We start from the raw sequence: 7,712 nt of genomic DNA on the forward strand, positions 1-7,712 counted from the left end.
CGTGGAGACCTCCCTAAAGAGGATGTCTGAAGCGTCAACAGCTGCATGAAACGCGAATGGACAACAAGGGTATGGTCCAGCCCCGGGTGAGGAAAGCAAGCAGGGCCCCAAACGTCTTGGCCTCTCTGCTCAGCCGTCCCCCTCCCAGTATAAACAGTCTTAGGACGCTGGTCCTCAACCCCCATTATATACACACAGACCCTCAAGTCTATGGAGCAGCCCCTGTCGCCATGCAGAGGGGCCCACCACAGTGTATGTATTTTAGCCCCCCTGTGAAGTAAAACTCAACCATGATAGAACTCTCCTGGGACTGGTTTGTCTCAAAGTGGTTAGAGGCTCCTGAGGAAACAACATTGACCCCAGTGGAGTGAATACAAGGAAACTACCCAGCCTGCATTTCTTAAAAGCACAGGCTATTTTATAGGATAGTTTCAACGTCTTCACTAGGAGGCCAATTGAACTTCCTTCTGGTCTTCTTTGCCCCTCTAAGAGCTGGTCCCCCAGCTCAGCAGACCTGCCAACTGACCCGGGCAGGTAAGGAAGGGTTGATTCTGGTTTCCTCCCATGATAGGCTTCTGTGAGGGCCACGCGTCCTGTTTACAGCATGGTTTCCAAGTCACTGGCCACAATGAGACTCACCGCTGACTTCACATCCCCTTCCTGAAGGGAACCCCACATGGCTTCCTTTTATGGTGCTATAAGCTGAAAATCTTGGGGTTTCCTCTACTTCTTAACCTGGGACCAGGGTTGAAATCAAAAGCCAGGATGGCTGACTTCCTTTGTCCCCAGAGCCCACAGGTTCCATGGACTAGAGGGAAGAGCCTCCAGGCAGAGAGCCTTAATATGGTACCTTAAAAACTAAGACCAACCACAAACACAGGAAAATTCAGAATCAAGAGCCCATCTCCCAGCACCAGAAGAAAGTTCACATCTGGGGTTTCCAAAGCATTCAAGGGAAATCACAGCATCACGGTCACCCCTGCTCTGCTTGCCCACCACCAGCTGACAAGCCCTACAAGGGAAATCAGCACCATGGAAAAACAGGGCCTCTTCAACGTCCTCAATGGCTGTTTTTATAGAATCATCTTCACAGTTCCCTGAGTGCCTGGGGCTTAAAGGGCAGCTTCCCACTGGGCAGATGAAAAGGCAGAAGCAGGTACAGAGCCTTCCTGAGGCTTCCCAGATCTACCTTTGATCAATGCAGTGGAGGCTCATGGGCCCTCCCTAAGCAAGGACCCTAAGGCTTTCATCCTAGAGCATGGCTCCTGAGGAAAGCATCCTGACCCATTCAGTGACCCTGGAATACCTGAACAGATCCACAAGACCTGGCTTCCCAGTCCTGGGCACCACAGCTCCTGACCCCCTTCACCTCAGTTCCTGTTCAAAGCACACACGTTTCCTGGACCTGCCCCCATACCACAGCTGTCCGTCCCATGCTCACTAGAGTGATTCTCACCCTGAATGTCCCCCATGGTCAAAGTGATCCTGCATAGACCTTCATAAAGAGGGTACCTATTATCTGCAGCTATTACTTAATTCCTCAGAATACCTGAAGCTTCCTGGACCCCAACAACAACAGCCCCCCTTGTGCCACAGACCACGTTGTGATCAAGGCATCGACAGGCATACCCAAGGTCTCCAAAAGAGGCATTCAGCAAGTCCAGGTCAGCCACAGGTTTTGGGACACACAAAAGATGCGTAAAATAGAAAGCTGAGAGTCCATATTTAGTGAAGTTGGTCACAACAACCCCATCGGTGAATCTCACCCACCAGAAGACAGCTACTGACCCACCCTCTCAACCCACAACCCACACCGATAATCCTGGGGTGGGATGGTTCAGCAGCAAGAACCTGAGGTACAGCAGCCTGAGACCATCAAACCCAGCTGTGCTCAGCTCCCAGCCAGCGGGGCTGCCCAGCTGTCTACCTCCATCCTTCTAGGCTGGCATGGAGATGGAGGCGTGTCATTTGTCCCAGGTCAGGGAGAATTGCCAGTGCCCTGTGGCCCCGCACGAAATGAACCACAAACACCAATGCCACACCTCTCTCTCAGGGCTTTCCTTACTATTATACAAATAACATACACATTGTGATTTTTAGAATAGAGATAAGCAAAAAGTTTAATAACCATAAAAGGACAAATACCACTTATATAGGAGCTACCTAGAATAGACAGATTCATAAAGACAATATGTAGAATAGCAATAACCAGGGACTGGGAAAAGGAGGAAATGAGAATGGTTGTTCAAGGGGTTTACAGTACCTGTTTATAGCAACAGGTACTGTAATATTTAGTGGTAATGGTCCTACAAGATTACAAATGGATTTGCTGACACTGAATTGTATACATAAAAACCATCAAAAGATATTTTTATGGTTTTCAATGGAGCATTAAAATTTTAAAGTGATTATATCTAGAAAAAAGATTAGAAATTAAAATCTCCCCAAATTCTACCACTTAGAGAGACCTGCCATGAGTGCATTGCCGTCCATCCTTGCAGACACAAATCTAAATGGGTGGCATGGTATGTTTCACAAAAGTAGAACCCTTCCTGGTAGCTTCCTTCTTAGAAATACATAGTATCTGTCCATGATTACAGATGCACATCCACAGCCTTTAGTTTTGAAGCCACATGATATTCTATACCATAATTAACTAACTCAGGATTGTAGGCATTGTAAACAATGATTCAAGGGACATCCCCAGGCTCTTGTCCAATTATATCCTTAGTGGAGTGTTGATTCAGGGGCTCCCTCAGGAAGGCTGTGTCAACGAGCAGGCAGCATAAGCTACTCCAAGGACGTGAAAAATTCTGTCTTACAAAATTCTACTCTCCACATGGATCTTTCTTCAAGTCCACTTGATTCCTAGGAAATCGCACAGTGTTCAAGAAGTCAGACTGTCTTTTCCACAGAAGCCGCCCTAACCTCCCTTCAGGCCTTCCATGGCCTCACATCTCCTGTGGGAGTGGTGGGCAGGCAGAGTCATCCTGGGTCAGTGTCCACTGTGCTTCTTATCCAGCAGGAGACCCTAGCACCTCTTGAGGGTGCCCAGAGATGTGTGTCCGTGAGGATGGACACACGCTTTTGGAAAGCTTGTTGTTCAAGACTTCAGTCTTGAGTAGACATTTAAAGAAATCGGGGGCTAGAAGGGACCCATGGAACCACCTAATCCCTTACCTTTGAGCTGAGGAAGTAAGGTCCAGAAAGACCCAGCATAAATGTCTCTGTAGCCATCTTATGGCCACAGAACTGTCTCACATGGTGATTCAACCAAGCCAGAACGAATTTTAAACACCCCAGACAGTCATCCTTTATGTCTCAGGGCATAAAACTGAAACTGAGATCACTGGGGTATATCCCAGCTCAGCTGTAGCCAAAGGGTCACACAACTCATGTCTTGCAACTCAGTGTTCAATGGCACCACGCTGATAGCTGAAGACCAGCCATAACAGGAATATTTACACTACAGAAACAGGTGAACACCCCAAAGCAAGGCTTTCCCATGCCCTGCTTCTGAGAGTTAGCCTTTACAATATTACAGTGTATTACTGGTCAAAAATCTAGCTATGCATCCCTCAGTGGTTAAGAGCACTGGCCGCTCTCCAGGTCAAGTTCGATCCCTACCACCTACATGGCGGTTCACAACCATCTGTAACTCCAGTTCCAGGAAATCCAATGTCTTTATCTGACCTATGCAAGTACCAAGCACTCACATGGAGCACATGCATACATGCAGGCATTTACTTATAGTCATAGAATAAAAGTAAGTTTTTAAAAGAGAAAAAAAGAAAGTAAGTTATTCCTGTGAGCAGTTGGAACAGTGTCCCAAGAAGGAGCCTTAGAGACAGCAGAGAACATATCCCAAAGCAAACCCATCACAGTGAGGGATGGGGTGTATTTATGTAACTTCTCCCATCAATCAGTGGCAGAAGTCAAGGACACAGAAGAAGGACAGTGACAAGATCTACAACATGGCCCATATCCTACAGCTAAAAAAGTGATAGCAATGAAGACAAACTCCCAACCCATTATACCTATAAAAAAGTTAACTAAACAAACGCAACTGAGTGCCAACCATTGGCAAAACCACACAGTGATGGATAGAATATGTCTACTTTGACAATCACTTTGGGTCGGCACAGCCAGAGAAAGCACAGGGTATCTTTCCGTCAGCTGTTCAATGAAGGAAGAGGGACTTGGAGGTTATTAGAGTCAGCCAAATGATGTTTGCACTCTGGTTCAGGCACAGTTGCCTTGAGCAGGAGTCCACAGCAGCCCCAAACTACTAACCCAAACAACCTCATCAAGTTGTCTTCACCTGGGGATGATAGTGGTGACCCACTCAATGGAGACTAAGCTCTGGCGGCTCCATCCGATACCCCATGGCCATGTCCTCTGTGGATATGCAAACTGGCAGTCACAGGCTTAAGTGGGGAGCTTACCCTGCCTTAAGGACTTTAAAAATTCTCCTGGGAGTTAGCTGGGCAGTGGTGGCATGTGACTGTAGCCTTTAGTCCCAGAACTCAGGAGACAGAGGCAGAAGGATCTTTGTGAGTTCAAGGCCACCCTGGTCTACACAGTGAGTTCTAGGACAGCCAGTGCTATACAGAGAAACAAAATAAAGCAAACAACCAAAATAAAAACTTCTAAGAGTCAAGGAGGTGTTTATATGCGACAGTGTGTGTCAATGGGGTAAATAAGTGATCACATCGTGAAGGCGTCAGGAGCAATGGGAAATGGCATGAAGGACCCTGACTTGGCACTATGAGCACAGCCGGGGCAGCTCTTGGGAGCTAAGACTTGAGATCAGAGACAGAACATTTTGTATTCCAAGCACACGACAGGATCTGAGGAGTTCTTAGGACAACCCCCACCCCCATTCCCTCTCAGCCACACTCTGCACTCTGAGCTATCCACCTCCATCTCCTCCCAAGCTTCAAGGACACTCCCTGCCTAAGAATCCAAAAGAGGACTAAATGTAGCAATCAGCTCAGGTTCTTTAGAGATTGGACAGCAGGTCTCCTTTCTGGCAAGTCCCAAAATCCAGACCAATGAGAAGCAGAGAAAAGATGCTGAAATTACCCATCTCGGTACTTCTAGACAGGATCCTTAATCACCCCTAGGTAACTTACACACAGGGCAAGAGCTGGCTCTGAGGCACCAGAAAAGAAGCCAGAGTGAAACCAGGGGGCCTCTGAGATGCAGCAAACATCAGAGTGAGGAAGAAAACTGAAAACAAGGTGTGGCACCTACCGCCCTCCCCCTAAAATGCCACAGAATAGAGGCAAAGTGGCACCTCTGACAGGAGCTTCTGGGATAGAGAGAGGTGTGCTGTGGAGGTCAGGGACTTGGGGGCATGGCCCTGGGCAAGGTGAGGATGATGCTGGCTACAGAAAGCACAGGTTCAAGTACAGAGAATGCACTGACCAACCTGGCCCACCCCACAGGTGCTGGTCTGGGGATCTTGGATACCCTGGTCTTCCAGCTGGGTTTCTCAAGGCTACTCCCTCATCATTTGTGTTAGAACCCAAAAGTCTGTTGTGTTTCTGAAGCACTCTCCTACTTGTTAATGAAGGAATGGGTGTGGCTTCCCATGACCCTCAGCACAGGCAATCCCCCCCAGGTGGCCAGGCAGACTTCACACAGTTCCCTCTTGTACTAGGGCAAGAAACATGAGCTCTCCAAGCTCAGCCATCATTTGATGTTCCTCTACCTTCCCGTGACCCGTTAGAGTGCAGCAGGTCCCAAGAATCAGGCTTTGCCCAAAGGAGGAAACTATCCACACTCAACCCTCTCAGTCTAGGGTCTCTGAACTCAAATGGGCACCGCTCAGGAAGACGCCACAGGGAGGAAGTGAACAGGGGACGGAAGGGGGTCAGTCTTCTCAAACTCAGTATAGCTTAGCCACAGAGGCGTCTTTAACCCTCAGGCCACCTGTAGGAAAAGTTTCCGCTTAATATTTGTGGATTGAAAGTATGACAAATCGACTTCAGATTCCTCGTTCACGTGCTCTTCAAAAAAAAAAAAAAAAGTCCCCTGGCTGTAAGAACTGTGATTCTAATTCTTTCCTCCCACCGCCCCAGGACCGATACCGCAGGGACAGAGCCTGCTCTGACAACTTATCATTTGTCTGCTGCTTCCTCATGCAGGAATCCTCCACTTGGCAGAGCTCTTACCGTAACCCTGGGCCTCCGCTCTCAGGGAGAAGCGTTTCTAACCCCCTGGTTTCCAGACACTTGGGACTAAAGTGCATACAGCGTTGAGCTTGCCACTAAAGCACGGGTGCTCTGGCCGGCCCTGATCTGTCCCCGTCAGGACACCACCACTCTGCTGTCTTCTGGACGCTGTCGGGGTAGAGCTGAGTGCAGTGTAAGCACTCTAGATGCACAAGTGGTCGGGCCGCCTTTGGAAAGCACCTGCCTAGCTCGGCCTCCAGCGTCCTCAGGCACCAGCTCTCGAGGGGACACGAAAACCGGCAGCGGGAAGTGCGCTTAAGCACTGCGCGCCCTGAAACTCTAAGGCCAAGGGGGACCGGGATCGTCCCGGGCCAACGACAAGGCCCTCGCTCTGGGGACCAGGGGGCGCACTACAGTCCGACCCTCCCCTAAGTTACCCAGGCCTGCACCTGCTGTCCCGCTCCACTACGCCAGGGAGTTCGGGACACCCTACTCCGGGGAGGGGGCACTTTCCTGCCACTGCATTTGAGGTCGACCGCAGGAGAGACCTCAAGGGTTCAGAGAGGCAGGATGAACTCTAAGCCACAACTTTCTACCCGGGAAAGCGAGTGGGCTGGGGCGCCCGCCTGCGCACCTCCTGGGACAGACCGCACGCCTAGGACCACCTTGTGGCTCGGGGAAGAGCTGGCGAGCGAGGACAGGACAGACTCAGGGGCCGGGCCGGATCGGCCAAGGGCCTCTGCGGGAAAACTTTGGACTGGGTAGGGGGAGACAGGTCCCCCGGCGCCCGCACCTTGCGTTCGCATCCCGCGCCAGTACCCGATTCTTCGCGCCCCGCGCCTGGTGTCTTGCCTGCGTCCCGGGTCAGCTGTATCCGCGTGCGCCGCAGGGGTTGGAAAGTGGGGGCGCCGCTGCAGGGGTGGGGGTGTTCCAGCGTGCTTGGCCAGCGATCCTCGAGACCCGCTCGCTTGGGCCGGGCTGGGCGGCGACAGCGCGGCTGGGGGCGGGCGCCCCGCCCTCCTGGCCCCTCCGCTCCGCCTCCCCGAGCTCTGCCTTTATCTGCCGATCCCTGACCAACCCACTCGTCACCCTCGTAGCTCTCCTCCACCCGCCCCTCTTCTCTCGCCTTTCTTCCCTCCTCTCCCTCCCCTCTAGGGGGCGGAGCTTCTCCCCTCCCAACAAGACAGACAATGCTGGGGCTTCTCGGCGCCCCCACCCCCCGCAGCTCACCCCCCCCCCGACACACACACACAAATCGCGCGGGCTGCCCGTGTTTCCTCCAGACCAGCTGGAGTGGATGAAGAGGGGACGGAGAGCGCGGGTGAAGAGGATAAGGTGGCTGCCTCCTGTCACCCCATTGCGCCTTCCCTCTCCCAGTGGCGTGGAGATTTGGCCCAGACTCTTAGGCTCGCCTGGCACAGTGACAGTCAGTTCCAGGGAGCAGCCCGCCTAGAGAATGCAGATTTCCTAGCAAAGGATGTGCAATTGATGGGGTGGGGCGGGGTTTCTTTTCTAACACCCCAGCTTGCTCCC

At 51.4% G+C, this 7,712-nt stretch overlaps 1 protein-coding gene across 1 annotated transcript in view; it reads right to left on the reverse strand.

The window, feature by feature from the left end:
- Rassf2 (Ras association domain family member 2) overlaps window positions 1–7,210 on the reverse strand; it is a 37,559-nt gene extending 30,349 nt beyond the window's left edge. The window contains exon 1 of the mRNA XM_005068662.4: window positions 6,973–7,210. The gene's annotated coding sequence lies outside the window, so the exon portion shown is untranslated. The remainder of the gene's footprint in view (window positions 1–6,972) is intronic.
- Between the last annotated feature and the right edge of the window lie 502 nt (window positions 7,211–7,712).

This window comes from Mesocricetus auratus, unplaced genomic scaffold, assembly GCF_017639785.1.
Source record: "Mesocricetus auratus isolate SY011 unplaced genomic scaffold, BCM_Maur_2.0 Super-Scaffold_100004, whole genome shotgun sequence".
Lineage (NCBI taxonomy): Eukaryota > Metazoa > Chordata > Mammalia > Rodentia > Cricetidae > Mesocricetus > Mesocricetus auratus.